The sequence below is a fragment of the Panthera onca genome, chromosome A1, assembly GCF_046562875.1.
Source record: "Panthera onca isolate mPanOnc1 chromosome A1, mPanOnc1 haplotype 2, whole genome shotgun sequence".
NCBI lineage: Eukaryota > Metazoa > Chordata > Mammalia > Carnivora > Felidae > Panthera > Panthera onca.
The window spans coordinates 104,170,787-104,190,020 of NC_138339.1; the positions used below are offsets into that span (position 1 = coordinate 104,170,787).

General features: G+C 44.6%; 1 long non-coding RNA gene across 3 annotated transcripts in view; it reads left to right on the forward strand.

Annotated features, from left to right (window-relative positions):
* LOC132681312 (uncharacterized) overlaps window positions 1–18,997 on the forward strand; it is a 53,043-nt gene extending 34,046 nt beyond the window's left edge. For 2 of the 3 annotated variants that reach the window (XR_009610993.3, XR_009610994.3), the window contains 3 exons: window positions 18–102; window positions 17,044–17,152; window positions 17,725–18,997. This is a non-coding gene — a long non-coding RNA (uncharacterized LOC132681312). Of the gene's footprint in view, window positions 1–17; window positions 103–17,043; window positions 17,153–17,417; window positions 17,503–17,724 lie in introns of all 3 variants that reach the window. The other variant, XR_009610995.3, reaches the window with a different exon arrangement.
* The last annotated feature ends 237 nt before the right edge of the window (window positions 18,998–19,234 follow it).

The window sequence follows — 19,234 nt, forward strand, 5'->3', positions numbered from 1 at the left end:
ATGAACTTTTCTTTTAGGATTACTTAGGAGTCCTAGTGTGTTTGAAACCAGAAGGAACCTTCAAAACCATCACCTGATGGATGAGATAGCTGGTGCACAGAGGTAAGTTGTAGCAGCAGTAATAAGAAATGTTTATTGAGTGTTTGTATTCCATACGTACCAGACATGATATGCATGTATTGTTTCATTTCATGCCCAAAACAATCCTCAGAAGTGGGTGCTATTATTAATGTCATGGTAGAGAGGTTATGGGTCGTTTATACCACAATGAAATGAAACTGAGGTTTGGAGAACTTAAGCCGTGTGCTCAAGACTACACAGCTTGTTGTCTGTCCTGAGCTGCCTTGCTGTCTTAGTTCAAGCTGCTCTAACAGAATGCCATAGACTGGATGGCTTAACCAACAGAAATTTATTTCTCACGGTTCCAGAGGTTGGGAAATCTGAAATCAAAGTGCCGGCCAATTTGGTGTCTAGTGAGAGGCCTCTTCCTGGTTCGCAGACAGATGCCTTCTTGCTATCACTTCACATGGTGGAGAAAGATCTTTTCTTAAAAGGATATTCATCCCATTCCTGAAGGCTCCACCTTCATGACTTAATTGTCTCCCAGAGGCCTCACCTGTAAATACCATCACACTGGGGATGAGGCTTCAACATACAAATTTTGTGGGGAACACAAACATTCGGTTCATAGCACATGGTGAGAAAAAATTTTGATTATTAACATTTATGGAGTACACATTATGTGCCAAACGCTGTACGTGGCAGTGGGAACACAAAGGTAAAATAACGAGATACGGCCCATCTTTGTGATACATACAGAGCAGTAGGGGACACAGGCACGAATTAACGGTCACACGAACACATAATTACAAAGTAGGAAAAGTGGCTTTGGAGGGAAAGAGTAGGAGTTGTGAAAACAGAAAATTTTGTCCAGTCTGAGGAATCACGCTGGCTTCTCAGAGGATAGAACCACTGAGCTGCGCTTTGAAGGGTGAGCAAGAATTCACTAGAACAGTCGGGGGAATGTAAGAGTGTTTCAGACTCGGAGAGTGCAAGTGTAAAGACCCTTGGCTGGAGCACAAAGAGCTGGGGTGAGGGTGGGAGGTGATGCAGAGACATGAGAAGTTGGCAGGGGCCAGATTACCCAGGGCCTTGAGATGTTTGGTCTTTATCATGAGAACAATGGCTTCTGGAATTCTCCTCAATAAAGGTCACCAGTGTCGTGGTAGTCACCTAGTTTTACAGCCTTTCGCCAGGTTCCTTCCTCCCCACATGTATGGAGCACCTGAGAGCAGTAGACTTAGGTCCCATGGTCTTCTAGTTTTTGGTCCTCCAGGAACATCTGGGATCTTTCTCTGCTTTACTCCTTTTCCATCCCCTTAATGTAAGACTGCATAGTAAACTCTTTAAAAAAATTTTTTTAATGTTTATTTATTTTTGAGACAGAGAGAGTCAGAGCTTGAATGGGGAAGGGTCAGAGAGAGGGAGACACAGAATCCAAAGCAGGCTCCAGGCTCCTAGCTGTCAGCACAGAGCCTGACCCGGGGATCGAACTCACAGACTGTGAGATCATGACCTGAGCCGAAGTCGGAAGCTCAACCGACTGAGCCACCCAGGCGCCCCTATATAGTAAACTCTTTAAAAATGTGTGTGGGGAGCAGGTTCTCAGTATGTATTCTTGCTAATTTTTCCAAAACCCAAATGTCACATACTGTATTGACTACATTTAGTGAGGCCACTTACATTTTTAGAACACAACTATATTTTTAAAACTGGACTTGTCAAATATTTTGTTTTCTTCCACGTACATTAGTAGCTCCAAAACTTCTGTGCTATTAAGATCTCACTTGGGTTGAGGAGGCATTCCTCTATTGCTACTACGCTTATTGGCAAAAATCATTTTTCACCCATGGTCTGGCTGCTGAGTTTCCCATTAGGGCTTATTTCTTTAGACTAAAACGTTATGCAGTACGTTAAAATAAGTGAATAATCTGAAAACATGTAACACTTAGATTATCAGTCATGTACACCGTAATGAAAATGACTTTCCAGATCTTTTCCATTGGGCAAGTTTCCACGGGGAGAAATGGAGGGAAAGTGCAGAAGGTGGTTGAGTTCCTGGGTAAGGTGGGAAGAGGAGCTAAGAGGGGTCTGGTGGACCGAGGGAAGCCGTGGGGTAGAGATTCTGTTCTTGGAAGTTGGCAACTTTGAACAATGTCAACTCTTCTTTCTTCCCCCTTCATAAATGCTATTTATTTATTCTTTGGTAATTATCCAATACAGTGAGTAAATTTCTGGTTAAAATGTTTACTGCGGTTTCCTTTAGGCTGTAATTATTTGAGAACTTTTGATTAAAAATAGTAACGTGAAATACAAACATTTAACCCTGGCTATATAACCAATTGTCCAAATAGACTTAACATTTTTCCACATCTATTTTCTACTCAAATATGGCAGAGCATTTTAAAGGAACACTGTGCCTGAAGGCATCATTTGGCTTAATGGGAGACGCTACTTTGAAAAGCACATTAGCTAAATTCGACAGCAGCATGATTCAAGATGATTGACACTTGAGAGGCAGCATCCAAGTTTCTTTCATGAAGAGTAGGGGGAATTCGGCTTCAACTGAACATTTACTTATCAGTGTTTGTGCTACTGGTTTCCAGGCAGTGTATAAATTACTGCTTGCTTGCATGTGGTACAGAGAATCAAGGCAAATCCATCTTTTAGGAGGCAGCCGGGCTCTACCTGATTTATTAGTTATGGTACCATTAGGCCGACTAATGGCAGGACTCAAATGGAGACATGACAAAATGGCGGCTTTGTGCTAAGTCAGGAAGTCTCTGGAATTCCGCTGTACCGTGGGCTTATTGCTTGGCTGGAAGGAAATATGCTGAAGCGGTTAGAGCGACCCGGTCTTTCTGTTCAAAACTTGTATCTCCAGTGGCGCTGAGGTAGTTTCTCGAGTTTTCTATTTCGGGTTGGGCATCATCATCCCAGGTGTTGAGCCAGAGGTAACTGCTTTGTGGAGTTTCCTTCAAAGCCTGTTCGAGGACTTTGAACAGTAAAAAGTGTCTGATGTTTGGGGATCGCTTGCATTGTTATGGATACAAAGTGATTCATCCCTCTCCCCACCACAACAGCCACTTCTGAACAGACAGAGGTAAAATGGGTCACTATGTCACAGATAGCCTAGGAACAGAGAAAAACTCAGGGCAGAACTAGCCAGATGGAGGGCAGCTGCAACACAATGGTGGTCAGAAACTCACTTGAGCTCCGCTTGGTGGGTGCACAGGGCATCTAACGGAAAGTGGGTAAGAGTCATGGGCACATGCAGGACGACCAGTGGAAACATGCAACACGGATGCTTCTTTCTTAAATGGGAAATGGTAGCTACAAGGGAAGAGCGTGTCCTTCCTTTCTGCGGGAAGCTGACCAGTTGTCATATGTCTCGTGGAATGCAGAAGGGCAGCACCTAGCTCGTGTGGTGCAGGGTGAGGTAGAGGAGGAATTGAGAGTAATTTCATGAGATAGTTATTTGGAAAGAAAGGTCACTTGGTTTATTTGATCAGATTGTAATGATGCCATCTCGAAATCATCTTGCTGTTTCCCCCGCCTATCAGCCTCCTTTTTCTCAACCCAAACCATATGATTCAACCAGAAATTCTACTCCACAAGCATTTGAAGAGGCCAGAGGTGAATGGCAGGGGAATGGTCTGAGGGCCCTCAGCGCCACCACTGCCCCTCTCCCTCTGCACTTAACAAAGCACAAAGTCCTCGGAGGGAAATCAGACTCCCATAAATCACCAACAACTTTTCTGAATTTGTTATACATACTGCTGTTTTCCAAGTACATCGGGTGTTTGCGGTGAGGGGAAGTAGTCCAGCACTGGCGGGGGCGAGTGGGGTGGGGAGGGCAGCCCACTGGGCTGCACAGGGTACAGTCACAGGAAGTAAGACAACTTCCGGCCCCATTTGCTCTCTAAGTACCACGCTATGTTATGCCTGGGTAGCACGATTTCCCTCATGACTCTCAGTATCATGGCTTTCCTGCGTTGACTTACCCCTCTTCCCTGGAAGAAGAAAAAGGAGATAAAATTTGGGGAAGAGGTGGAGGGAGATTCCCAGAAGTTCAGCGAAGCACCTCAGTAAAGAGGAGAGAGGGGGCAAGGTCAACATCAGGAGGGGCTTCCTGACTCCCTTCCCCCATGACCCTTAATGCTCTAGCTCAGTGTGCTCCAGCCTCCAAAGCTCCTTCTTCCTTCCTCTCTCACTTCCCCCTAGAGATCTCCTGTTGGCAGGAGCCAACTGTTAGATTTTACCCCGTTCTCATAATTTAAGGAGCCTGAATTCCTGCTTGGAATGAGACAGCTGAAGTTCAACCTCCCCTTCCTACTGTTAGGGAATTAGAAGTCTAGCCAACAGACAGAGCTGCCTTCAGATCAGTGTGGAAAGAAAGGCAACTGATTTGTCGTTTGAATATGCACAACGGAGCACATGCAGATAAGTAGCTCGCAAGACACCACAGCACATACGATTTGTGCGGCAAGGCAGAAGCAATAGCAATGGAATATCTGTCTCTTCAAGAGGCAAATAGGTGTATCTTGAGGTAGGCTCCCAGCTTAACTCCAGAGGCATGTGGTTACCCTTGAGGGATCACGAGGCCCCTGACCTTGAATATATCTCTGCACTGTAAGACTGGAGACTGGGCTTATCTAGTCCCCCAAGAGACCCGTTTGCCTTCCAGAAGGTTAGAGCAAGGGTTCAGGCCCATTCCCTTTTCAAGGAGACCCTTACTACTCCTAGTAACAGCACAAGGGCACTGACCCGCGGAGTAAACCTCTAATATGGCGCCTCTCATAATTAAAGATCATCCTCTTCTTTCCATACCTCCATCCCCGAGGCTGCATGCTGCCATTCATTGCTTTTCTCCTTCCACATCACCCTTTATCTGAGTGCTTTATGTGGGGAGTCGGGCCACAGGGTAGTTTTGTCAAGGGACACCACCCTTGGGCAGAAGCAGTTCCCGTAGACATGAAGATGCCCGTTCTCTGGGGGCCAGGGGCAGGAAAGCCATCAGATTAAAGGACCCCATACTACACTGACTGACTTTAATCTGCTCACTAGAGCTTCCAACACGAAGAGGTAGGCAAAGATTCCCTTTTGTCCCTTAAACCAAATGTAAATCAGCTCCACAAACTTGGAGATCGAGCGCAAGAAGCAGGCGAGGCCTCTTTATCACTGCCAGCTTAAATTTAACTCCTAACACCTACCAGTGCATCTCAAACTTGAGTTGATGCTTGCAATGCCTATTTAAAGTGCACACTTCTGACCCATTTGTCTAATTCAGCTTTGGGGTGGATCCAAGGAAGCTACATTTTTATAAAGCACTCTGGATGATTCTGATGCCAATGGTACCCAGGAACACCGACTTCCATTGTGCTGGTAAAAGAAATACGCATAGAACTAACTATCTGCCCAGCCAGGGGCTCCTAGAAGGTAGGGTAACACATGCCAACAGTGACTTAGGCTCTCAAAAATTGCACACTTTGGAAATATTTACCGAGGTAATGGCTCTGGGAACCTTGTCTAATACTAGTAAGTATTAGAGGATATAACATGTCCCAGGTTAAACAGGTATTTTTACTGCAGGAATTCTTAAATCCTCTAATGTGTCAATATACTCTGACTCTCAAGGAGGAGCATAGAACATACAGAATGTTCCAAATTTATGACTATAGAATCCTCTGCTGAATTGGAACTCATATTAGGAAAATATGATCTAGGAGTCTTTCGAGGTGCATCAGAGCAGTTTCCTTCGGTGTATGAATGGCTACTAAAGTGCTTGATTTGGCTGTCAAACAGTAATGCTAGATATGCCAGTGTACGTGGGCTGTACCGTGTAGACATCAAATAAATCATACACTGAGTGATACGCAGTCCTGGGTCCCTTAGTAACATACACTGTATGGTAGAGTCATACGTACTATTTCATTTAATCTCCATAATAATCCGGTGAGGTGGGTATTATTGATTCCTACTTGACGATGAAGAAACTGGGGTCAGGAGAACTTAAGGAACTTGTCCAAGATGCCATCTAATGATAGCATCGCTGAGATTCAAATGCAGGATTCAAACCCCAATGAATCTGACTCCAAACCCACGTTCTTTTCCTTATACCCTCTGCACATTCTAGCAACATAATAATTTCAGTGGAATCTCATCTTCTGTGGGATTAGGTTCTAAAGCCGAGAGCAATCGGAGGTAAATTAGACAAGTATTTAAACCTCCCATAAAGTACAGTTATACAAAGTTCTGGGCATATAACCCTGTCCAGTATCGTGTTGGTATAAATATATAATGCATATGTGTAGGCAAAATATAATTTTACAGCATTTTTAAGTATGCAAGAGAAAACTTATATAATTGAATTAATGTAAACGCCTATGTGATAGGTCTCTGCATACACACACAACAAAATGTGTGCCAAACCAACAATGGAGACATCTTATAGAATCATACAACTTAAGAACCAGAAAGGAATTCTATGATCAACTCATTTGTTTTAGAATTGACAGAACTGAGGCCCCAGGAGGCTGTCCTTTCCCAGCCTCACCATCTACCTTGGCTTCCCACATGCTTAGTGACCCTGAGTGTCTGCCCCCTGAGCGTCAGCTAAGAGGAAAGTAGCAGGGACACGCCTTTCTTACGGGTGCCCGTTGTGGCCCTGCTGACTTGATGAATGGAATGCAGGGAGCTGCCAGGTGGTTTGAGGTGGCTGAGCCCTGGCCTTCCCATCTGACGGGGAGGCAGCTCCTTTCACAGGGCAAATGGCCGCAGCTTTGGCTCCGCCTTGGAATCATCTCCCCATAAGAGACAGGTTCCTGGCCTCTGCCTCTTGTCTGTGCAGTTCCTAGGATGGTCCAAACTGGTGGACCCATGAAAGGGCCTAGGGGGCGGATAAAGGGAAGAAGTCTGTAATACACCTCACACATGCATGTATACACACACACACACACACACACACACACACACACACACCATACACTTGCCTCACTTCTTTGAAAAAGGAAGAAGCCAGAATATGTGATGTGGTCAACTGTTTGGACTCTTAATTAGAGTATTGAATCTAAGGAATGGGGCAATCTGGAGAGAGGGAGCTCATGGTTTTTGGTGGGGAGGATAGGAATAGTTCCACCTGTAAACATATGGATGAAGGGAGTGAACAAAACTGGCCTTTGTCATGGGAGAGCACACATACCCCCTTGAGGTGGCCTGTCTGGTCTCATTCACCTTCTCCCATCCCATTGTCCATCTGATCCTTCCTTACCTGCCTTCATTCTCTCAGCTAACTGCCAGGGTATGTAAGCAATCCCTACCAAGATGGCATATGACAAAGGGAGTAAGGCGTTCCTTCTCAGTCACTTTCATGTGGGTGATCTTACAGTGTCAGGCAGGTTGGAGAGAAATTTCTGGGCCACATGCCTTCATGATATTTTTTCGTATCACAGCCCAGGTCAAGCCTGTTACTTCTGTAAGCAGGAGGGAGGCTGGGTGGGAAATTAAAGGAAGCACTTCCCCCTCTACCCTGAAAACCCCCCATTTCTGAACTTGGATGTAGAAGCCACACTCTGAGGCATAAATCCTTATAGGCCCTCATTTTCCAGATACTTGTTTTTATACCTGAAAAACTTTAGTTTTGCAGTACCATTGGGAAACCATTCATTCGCCACAGCCCCCCCCCCCGCCAAAATGTAGCCCAGACCACTCATACTTCCATATTCTTTTCCTGTGATTTTTCTTCAAAGCAACTGATGGCATCACAGGTTGTTGCCCTACCCCTACTCCCTCTAAGAACACTCACCTGCACTGGTTGTGAGCAAAGCATTTCAGTTCTGTTTCAAAAATAAAATGTCCTAGAAAGATACGGTGTTTAGCCAAGACACCAGAGCTGTTGGCTCTCGTTTGACAGGGAAACTTTCAGTGTCCACTTTGCATGTTCTGTTTAACTGGGAAGACGACCTACATCGTGTGGCATGTAAGGCCCGAAGTGATGTTTCATGAAGAATAGTGTTAAGAGCTACTTACATCAAAACAGCCTGGGGAAATTGCTAGCATGCCAATTCCTGGGCTGCGAGTTTGATTTTAAGGGCACTCGTGCTTCAGAACTTTTGGACTAAAGGTTGCTGTCTCTCTTGAGAGCAACACCTCCAATGACAGGCTATCCTATCTGTCATTTCCTGGAGAGTTCTGTATAAATACCCTGCATAGCCGGAAGGTTCACCACGTTCAGGGCATTGAGGGAACAGAGCAGGTCTGTGTTCATCAAGTCCGTGTTCATCAAGAGGGCCCGTTGCCCTGTGCTGCCTGGGGACTTCCACCCAGACCTGCTACTCAGCCAGGGACACTTTAACCGCATCCTACCCTGAGGGTGGGCCTTGGGACAGCCTGCCCTAGATGGATGGAGCCAGTGTCTCTAAGAATTCAAGTGTCCACCATTTCCTGTTCACCCAACGGCCACATTAGGCTGACCAAGAGACTCCTGAGAACACAGCCTCAAAAGACATCCTCACTCCCCAAGACTTAAGTCGCCATCATCATCATCATCATGGTCAGGACTGAACAAAATCATACCAGGAGGGGGCAGGGCCTGTGTTCAAATTCCAAACGTGACACAAATAGCTGTATGTGGTAAGAGCAGATTGATCTACCCCTCTGTGCTTCCGTTTCCCCATCCACAAAACAAAGATACTAAAAGAATCTGCCTCTTAGGATTGTTGTAAAAATGAATTGTGATGATATGCACCAGAGTCTTAACACAGAGTTTGCCATATAGCCAGGGCTCAGCGAACAGACCACAGCTAGCTTATAGGAGGTCTTTGTGTTTAAAAAAAAAAAAAAAAAAAAAAAAAGGTGTCTTCCTTTGGGTAGACACATTGAGAACATATGCCTCTTCCTCTGGCCTGGCTCAGGCTGGTGCCTGGGTTCTTATCTTGGGGAGCAGAGTGTCTCCCTCAGCTGGCCACCACGCTTTGGCAGGTCACAGCCCATAAAACTGGGGAAGCTGTCACCAGATGTCAGCTCTAGTGATCACACGGAAAGGGGGGGGCGGGGGGGGGATGATGTTGGCGGTGGGAGCTAGGCTGAACCAGGGTTCTCCCTCCCTGCAGGCCCTGCAGACATTTGACTGCGGGGACCCAGGAACAGGGGGCGGCTGCATCTGGCTTCTCAGAATCGCCAGTGCTACGCTCAGCAGAGGCGCATCTTGATAAATTTCAGCGAGAACAAAGGCATGAAGTCGCGCTGAATTTTCCTTTTCTGAGCTTGGTTCCAGAGCCTCCCTGACACAGGCGACTTGCTTCTTTCACATTTGGTCATCGCCCTCTTGCTTTCCTTTGTGAGTCAGCGTGGCTGCCCTTGTGCAGGAGTCAGTGCTCCCGGCCCCAGTGCCTGACCTCCCCAGGTGATCCCCGCCCCCCTCCCAGGGTGAGCGTCCCCGCCCACTCCGTGCCGCTTCGGAGACGTGCGCTGGGGACGTGAGTCACAGCCCCATCCTCCCCAGCTGAAACTATTCGGGGAATGCCTCTGCACGCAGTGCACGCTCGCTTCCTGGAGCTCACCGTCCTGTGCTCAGCGATCAGCCGCTCATACTCCTCTGCCAGAGGTTCCACTTGGGTGATCACAAGGTGGTTGCGTCAAGTCAGGAAGCTTCCAAGAAAGGTCTGTTTAGGTCAGGCATCACGCATCCTAGGCTGAGCATCAACCGCGTGCACCTTGGCGGGGGGTGGGGGGGGGGGGGGTGGTTCAACCTGGAAGGAAGGAGGCAAAAGACTAAAAGAAGAGCCAGGGAGATGTACAGTTCCTGTGTCACTGTGACAGATGAGGACAGCGAGAGGGAGGAAGGTGAAGTCCTGAGCTCATGGTCTGTAGCCAGAAGACAGTGAAGTACATACCCAAGCCAGCTGCCTCGTTAGCATTAACTTCTGTGACTGAGAGTCGATTAGATTTTTTATTTTTCAGGAGGATATTAGAAGGAAAGGGAGATGAATTTAGTTCATTGATCCTTCTGTGACGTCCTGATGTAGATCTCGCTTCATATATGCTAGATCTTGACTTATGCCCATCTGGCAGGGATCTCAGGAAAGTTCTGGTGCTGGATGCAGGTTGGATAAGCTTGCAGACAAAGCATGGGTCTTGAGTTCCGGAGTTCTAATTCCATGTTGGTGTGGCACTGGCTGAGTTCCAGAGAGAGGGAGAGAGAGCAGTTGACTTCCTGATGTTCCTTATTTGACAAAAACATGAGACCTTGAGCATGACAAAATAAAAAACCTTTTGCTAGAGAATTTTCACATTCTGAGAAACAGAAACAGAAAGGAAAAAAGCAGCTCCAGGGACAACATGGCAGAGGATCCTGGAAGAGGTTTTGGGTGGGTTGTGTCAGAGATGCCTTGGCAGCAGGCGTACAAAACGAGAACAAGAGAGAGATGAGAAATCCTGCCTCAAGTTGCAAACACACATAGCATCCCAAGATGCCTGGCAGATCCCTGTCACTTCCTTCCCCTGATGACAAGGGGTGGGAAGGGGGCCTGTGACTCCCTTTACGTGGCAAGATTGGGCTGGTACAGGATGCTTCCATAAATAATGGCCAATTAATCTTATTCTGTTTCTAGATGCCAATCTTTTTTTTTTATTAATGTTTATTTATGTTGAGAGAAAAAGCACCCAAGTAGGGAAAGGGCAGAGAGACAGAGACAGAGAATCCCAAGCAGGCTCCACACTGTCAGTGCAGAGCCTGATGCAGGGCTCGAACCCATGAACCATGAGATCATGACCTGAGCTGAAACGAAGAGTCCAAAGCTTAACCAACTGAGGCAGCCAGGGGCCCCTCTTGGGGCAAATCTTATCCCGAGTCTCTGACCTTCTCCATGAACGGAGACCTTATCAAAGTGAAAAGCCTGCTTTTCGTGTGCTGCTTTAATGCAGCTATTTGAATTAACATGGAGGAGGAGGCTTACGTTTTCCCCTCACACTTTGGGCCATTATGGAGCTTGGGATTGGCAGAGAAGTGGAACATCTTTTTATTCCTTGATCTGAAAGGGAAAGCTTATCCTTTTCCAGTGAGGTCAAACCGAGGGAAACTGGAAGATACCCTGAAGGGTAGGTAACCATAAACTGGGTGACTGAATGCTGTCCCTGCCTCCTCTCAGAGTTGTCCAAGGAAGCACATCTCAGCATCTTCACGTACCCTCAACCTTAGTCCAGCAAGATCTTGGTCCAAAGAATGAAAGATGCCTGTCTGAATTTAGAACAGTCACATCAGATAGTTTTTGAGCACCTAATGAGGGCTTTCCTGGAATCTTTTCATTATAGTTCTCTCAGCCTCCTTTGAGAGAGCTCTTGTTACTATCCCCATTTTTTTTAGATGAGGAAACTGAAGCATAGAGAAGCCTTTGAAATCCATTCGATTTAAAAGCTATTTTAACAGGCTTCTAATGAATATACATCTTAAGAGATTACATGAAATAATTTTAACAAAAATGAGGCAATTCAGTTAATGACAATATCCAAACAACCAGCTCTAGTGGGGTGAAGACTAAAAGGAAAGGGAAGTTTCCCAGTAGGAGTGTGTGTGTGTGTGTGTGTGTGTGTGTGTGTGTGTGTGTGTTGAGGAAAGGCAAGAACCAAAGAGAAATACTGAACTGAGCGGGGGGGAAAGACATTTAAAACCAGCAGCAACACTAAAAGAACTCAAAATTATCACACTTTGGGGCGCCTGGGTGTCTCAGTCGGTTAAGCGGCCGACTTTGGCTCAGGTCATGATCTCACGGTCTGTGAGTTCGAGCCCCACATCGGGCTCTGTGCTGACAGCTCAGAGCCCGGAGCCCGTTTCAGATTCTGTGTCTCCCTCTCTCTCTGACCCTCCCCTGTTCATGCTCTGTCTCTCTCTGTCTCAAAAATAAATAAACGTTAAAAAAAAAAAATTAAAAAAAAATTATCACAGGTTTTTGCCAAGGTAATATCACCAGATAACTGTGCTAAAAAAATGACCATTTGGTCAAAGGTAGGGACACCCTGAAACAGAATCTCCTGTTTGCACATCTTTTCATTCTGCTCTTCAGGTTATCTGTCTCCAAGTCACGGAAGAAGTTTTGCTCACATATGCTGGGGTATTTCAAACTTTTCGATGTGACCACCCTGAAATATTCCCTCACCAATCCCTCCAAAATAGAGAACCGGAAACTGCTTCGGCCATATCAGTATGAAGTTTAGTTCACATCAGGTCAGAGGCCTTCAGAGAATGAAATGCTGTCATTTGGGCATAAAAACCATTGTAAAAAAAAATGATTTAGAAAACTAAAAAAAAAAAAGATCTGCAATTTTTCAAGACAAAGTGGACTGATAAACATTTCAGCTCATCTTGTTTAAATAATGTGAGAAGCCCTTTGTTTAGTATTTTTCATAAAAAAATTCTAGCATTCCTGAGGTTTTTTCTTTTTTTCTTTTGTTTTGTTTTTCTAAGACCTCTTTTATACTCTGAATACTTGTAGACCTTTTCAGGGCCTCAATAAAAAAGCACCATGAAAAAAAAATCCTTGACATGAACCCCAAATAAAACTGGGCAGCAATATTTTTAACTGAATTTTGAAACAAATCACAATAGGTCTCTCCCCATAAAACTACCAGTACATTGTGCACAGTCAGAGCTGAAACTATATTTTTTCCCTACATTGTTGAATTTGTTGAATTAGAATAAATGAGAACATCAATATATTTCCTAAATTCATATTCTTGTTACTTCCAGTTTGTAAGTTTTTCTCCATTTCACATTAAACATGAAAAGTTTTCATTAGTTGGTAGCAAGAGTTTTAACATTTATACATCTGCTAAAGGACACAAGGCAAGGAAGATGATGAAATTGTACAGAGATGTCCCACCCAGTGTCCTACCCCATGAATGCTGTAGCTTATCATTTCAGACAAAAGAAAGGTGACCCGTGTGTTGGATTCTGCCCACACACTTTTGGTCAGCTACATGTGAGAAAAGGAAAGATAGTTTTTGTGATTACGGGCTTCTACAAATCCTAGAAGCAGAAGCAGCATTTGAGCACAGCCGGGCAAGGGTCGAATTATTTTGAGAAGAGTTTTAACCCTGAGCTGACCTCTTTTTCCCCTTCCTTCAACTTTCACCCAACTTTCAATCCAGGAACAGGTGAGCAGAGAAGGTAAAACAGGTGATCTTTCTTTCAGAAAGATCATCCATATTTTAAACAGTGCTGTGGATGGAAGTTTAAGAATCAGAAGCCTTGGGGGCACCTGGGTGGCTCAGTCGGTTAAGCAGCCGACTTCGGCTCAGGTCATGATCTCATGGTCCGTGAGTTCGAGCCCCGCGTCGGGCTCTGTGCTGACAGCTCAGAGCCTGGAGCCTGTTTCAGATTCTGTGTCTCCCTCTCTCTGACCCTCCCCCGTTCATGCTCTGTCTCTCTCTGTCTCAAAAATAAGTAAACGTTAAAAAAAAAAAAAATTAAAAAAAAAAAAAAGAATCAGAAGCCTTGGAAGTCTTCACTCACCATTCATTCATTCATTCATTCATTCATTTTAGAGGGAGAGTGTACAAGTTGGGCAGAAGGAGAGAGAAAGAGAGAATCTTAAGCAGTCTCCATGCTTAGTGCAGAGTCCTACGTGGAGCTCAGTCCCATGACCTTGGGAACATGACCTGAGCTGAAATCAAGAGTCAGACAGATACTCAACCAAATGAACCACGCAGGTGCCCCTTCATTCACCCTTTAAATTGCCTTGACAGTTTGGGCAACTCAATTGTCTCACTAAGTCAGTATTCACGTCTGTAACGTGGGAATTGACATGTAGCCTATCCATACAGAGCTCTACAAGGAACAAAAGGAGAGACGGCACAGTGAGAGATTGTGATTATCTGGACATAGCAGTCACCCCTCCAAATCTGGCACCACCTACTTCAGGGCACAGGAGACCATGTTAAATTGTATTTCCTATTTCCTAAATTAATCTCTCATTCAGTTATGTAAAATAAATTAGTCTTGCTCCTCCCTTCATTATTGTTGTTAAGCCTTTAAACTCCAAACAAACTGTAATGCATCTATTTAGGAGTCAGATTTGGCTGTGCCATGGTATGAATATTAATAGAAAGTCCATATGTTTCATGTCTCTCTGTAAAATATAAGAAAAGTCCTCTTAGCATTCTGTGTAAAGCTGTATTGTTAAATATATGTGTGCTAGCATTTAAAAAATGGGTGCAGAGATGAAAGAGAGGGCATTTAAAGCAAGCACCACCCCCACTCCCAGTGGGACAGGGCTGACTCAAGAGAGAAATGAGAAAGACAAGTTGGGGTGGGGGAAGGGAGAACGGCTGTAGTTTAAGCAGTCAGTTATATTTGGAAAGGTGAGCAGAGACATTTTCAGGATTTCAGAGGGCAGGATGGAGAAATGGGTAAACCACCAGAGTCAGACCTTTTGTTGTGTGCGTCTCCATGATTCAGGACATGCACATTCCAACTCAAGAAATGATATTCTAGAGGCGCCTGGGTGGCTCCTTCTGTTAAGTGTCGGACACTTGGTTTCGGCTCAGGTCATGATCTCACAGTTTGTGGGTTTCAGCCCTGTGTCAGGCTCTACGCTGTCAGCGTGGAGCCTGCTTGGGATATTCTCTCTCTCTCAATCTCTGTGCCCCTCCCCTGCTCTTTCTGTCCCTCTCTCTCTGTCTCTCTCTCTGTGTCTCTTTCTCTCAAAATAAATAAACTTAAAAAAAAGAAAAGCATGATATTCTAAGGTGAAAAAATTTAGATCTGGGGGTTTTCCATTCTTCTGGATTTTTCAGGTCTCTGCTGGTCTCTGTCATCCCTGATAATGAGGAGGTCATGGGATCAGAGGAGGTCAGAGCAGTAAGGAGACCCTCTAGCCCAGCCTTTTCATTTCACTTATGAAGGGCTGAGGCCCAGAGACTTGGGAAAAGGGCCCGGATTAGGGAACGTAGACTTTGGAAAATCTAAAAGGAATGTCTTCCCTGTAAATGACTGATAGGCCGGCTTGAAACCTGCTTGTCACTATCTTTTCCCCACCCCCACCCCCCTCAAGTCTCAGTAAGGGTAACTATTCTGTACCTTAGGGCAGAACCCCTAGAAGCTACTGCCCCAGAGCAGATATCCCCCCCTTCCCTGCCTGCAGACTGGAAGGGAGCCTGGAGGTGAACTGTCGGCACCTTTGGAGGGAGCTGTGCTCTTGCTTCCTAGCCATAGTGAGTCCAGAGTTTGCTCGTATAAAAAGGACTAGAGATTGATGGGCCGTGTAGCTCTAGTTTTTGCATTTGGGGAAGAAAAATGTCTCGGTGAAAACAATAAGAACAGGAGCTTGAAATGAAAGGAACAAAAGGCCTCTAGTCAGTGGCGAGGTTCCCTTCCAGCCCCCAAGCCACACACACAACCCTGCACACATTTCTTGCTTCTCAGCACTTGCCTGACACACCGCCTCCAGCGCTTATTTCGAAATAGGGACTAAGAAAAGTTCCATAGGACTCTGTCAAGTAGGCAAGCACTCCCTTCTGAAGCTCGAGGGGAGCCAGAAAGAAACCATGTTAAATTAGACAAGAGGAGAGAGGAAGAGGCCCCCCTAGGCCTTCACTCAGGCCCCTGAGGTATGCATCATGTCTGGCAGCCAGAAGCACAGGAATTGCCCCAAGGGAGGCCCTGGGCGGCCCACAGGCTTTCTGGGGTTCTCCTGCCCCATTAACAGTTTCTCCTTGCTCCTGCTGAAGCTGTCACAGGCTTCTGCAGCCTAGACATCTGGGTTCTGCACAATGTAGCTTCATGTTGGATTAAAAAGGAAGCTGGCCTCCTTCTCTCCTTCTTTTCTTCTGAGGCCTGTTTGGAGATAATCCTGGCACAGAAATGCACTACAGATCACAAGGGATGATTAAAAATCCTTTGACCCTTGCTCATTGCCTTAAGACCCACCGTCTTCTGTTTCCACACCCCCACATACTTTTTTTTTTGGTAAAGATTAGAAGGAAATTAATTTGTACTTATAACTAAGAGGATAGAGTACTTATAAGTGTGCTGTCCAATCTCTTTTTGTTTCTTCTTTACCTTCTATTTGATACCTTTGAGGATGATCTGAGTTTTGTTTTTGTATTTCTATATAGAAAGCACATATTTATGTGTCTCAGAATTTCTTGATAAGTAATTGTGAAGCAAGTGTACATTTCCACTTGGATAGGTAAATGTAAGGGGCCAGCATTTAGTATAACAAACATTTATTAAGCACCTACTATTTGCTGGCATCTGTGCTCGAACTCTGAGGACACAGAGATGAAAAGGCATGCATAAGCTTAGATTATTCTTTCTTCCACTCTGTGAGAGAACACAAAGAATTGTCATCAGTGTTTAATTCCCAAACGACTTTTTAAAAAATAATGCTTACTATTTATTTTTGGAGAGACAGAGTGTGAGCAGGGGAGGGGCAGAGGGAGAGGGAGACACAGAATCAGAAACAGACTCCAGGCTCTGAGCTGTCAGCACAGAGCCCGATGTGGGGCTGGAACTCATGAACCGTTGAGATCATGACCTGAATTTAAGTCAGATGCTTAACCAACTGAGCCACCGAGGTGCCCCCCAAATGACTTTTTTTTATATTTTTATTAAAAAAAATTTTTTTTTAATGTTTATTTATTTTTGAGAGAGAGACAGAGTGTGAGTGGGGAAGGGGCAGAGAGAGGGAAACACAGAATCTGAAGCAGGCTCCAGGCTGTCAGCACAGAGCCTGATGCGGGGCTCGAACTCATGAACCGTGAGATCATGACCTGAGCCAAAGTCGGACGCTTAACCGACTGAGCCACCCAGGTGCCCCTGACTTTTTTTTTTTAAAGATGGATGAGAGTACCTGAGATCTACTTAAAAACAGAAGAAGAAGAAGAAAAACAACAACAAACCTACTTTACCCCACTATAAATCTTAAGCTTTGGCAATGCTCAGCTTTGGTACATACTGTATATATAATTTATATATTTATTTCTTAGAATACCTACTGTGAAATGTGGAACAAAGTCAAGCTGTATTAGATATCTGATACATCTCAGCAAATAAAGAGGATAAAAGAAGAAGCCAGATCTTGAAGTCATCTCGCAGGTACGTAGAAGAGGCTTGGATAGGGAATTAATGAGGAAACTCAAGAAAGCCATGATGAGACTAAAATGAAAGAATGATCTTCAGAGTGAAGCATAAGAACATAGTGTAAGATCTCTGTTCATATTTTTGTTTATTAAAACAAAAAAGAAGACATTAAACTTAGCTCATATTTAACAAATAGATTGGAATGGAACATGCGTGTACTATATTTGCATATATATGTACATATATCTGAATTACTTGCTCAAGCATTTATTATTCATAGGCTACATAAGCAAAAAGAGGCCACTGATGGATGAGAAGAAACAGGATGAAAGTTAAGGCTCAGAACAGCATCTGTGTTCTGTGAGGTAAGGATAGCATCTAAGAGAGTAAGAATCGAAGTTAGTAGTTAGGAGAATAGAATCAAGTCAGTGTGCAAAGATGGCCACCAATCAATTCCTTCCCTCTCTGTGCACACTTCCTGTTCTCCCCTTCAAGAGGTACAGCCCATGTTTCCTCCTCTCCAATGCAACTTTCTCTGACCCGTAAAATATGGCAGAAGTGACATTCTGGGATTTGTTCCCTGGCAGGTTCTGCTTTCTCCCTCTGGGAAACCAGCCACAATGTGTGAGGTCCAACTACCTGAGACGGAACTGTGGGGAAGTCTAGGTTAGCGCATGGACAGAGAGATGCCATATGGAGAGGCACCAAAATACCAGACGTAAGTGAAGTCCTTTGGAAGTCTGCCAGCCACTTATTGAATGTAGCTGAGTGACTCCACTGACACCACGGAGAGCAGAAGATCCCAGCCCTTCCCTGAATTCCATGCCCACACAACTGAAAAAAAGGTAACGATTGTTGAAGTCACTAAGTTTTAGCATGCAGCTTGTTCCACAGCAATAGATAATAAAAGTCCGGAATTAGTCCTGGAAATAAACATATTTACCAAGATTCCTCTTTTGACAGTTATCACCTTAGACAGGAAAAACAAAATTCTGATGGCCAAGAGTATGTAGTCAGTGAAATCCTAGGGGAAGGACAATCCAGAAGACAATGGGACAGCCACAGCAAATGAACAAAATATTGTTTTAAAAGAAAAAGTTGGGGGTGCCTGGGTGGCTCATTTGGTTAAGCATCTGACTGTTGATTTCAAATCAGGTCATGATGTCACGTTCATGAGATCAAGCCCCTCACTGGGGTCAGCACAGAGTGTAGAGCCTGCTTGGGATTCTCTCTCTCTCTTCCTCTTTGCCCCTCCCCACTGCGTGAGGGCTTGCTTGCTCTCTCTCAAAATAAATAAATAAGTAATAAAAACTTAAAAAAATTTTTTTTTCACGTTGCAGCTGGGTACAAATACTTAAGGATTTGGGTATCTTACAATAATAAAATCATGATTTTTCCTTTTCCGTTGGCAAAAGCTTTCTGCTTTCAATTCTTTTGAGTTCTGTTTCTTTAATTGTATCTGCTGTGCACTTCCTTCTTATTGTTAGGGCTGGAAGCCTGGGAACTACATTTCCCAGTATCCCTTATGGGTAGTTTTCAAGCCCTATGCTGATGACCAGAAGTATTGGCAGGAGATTTTGAAGGGAGAAGAGAGGTAGAAGCCACGTTATTGCTCTTCGGTCAGGAGCGGGCAGGTGTGTGGGTGTCAGGAGATATCAGAGTTTGTATAGAATCCCATTCTGCTGTGAATCATCCTCCTCAGAGCTGGAAGCAGATGACATCACCAGCAGCAGTTTCCTTTAGTCCCTGAAACTTCCTGTCTCTTGAAGCTAGCCACATATTTGAAAGCTTGTGGCTTTCCCCACCCTTGCCTCTTCCAGCCCTCCCAGGAATTTTGTACGCATCCAATTCCTTGTATTAAAATTTCCTCCCACTTGAAATACGTAGAACAGCTTCTATTTTTCTTTACTAAATCCTATTATGTAAATCAAAACCTCATTTTATAATGAAAGTTGAAATAAAGTAGAATTTCTCTTTACATAATTTTTTTTTTTCAATTTTTCCCCCCAATAGCTACAGACTTCTTTCATAAAATTTTGAACCCAAACCCACTTACATAACACAGCGTGGAGGGAGATGCCTATGGAAGATTGCAAA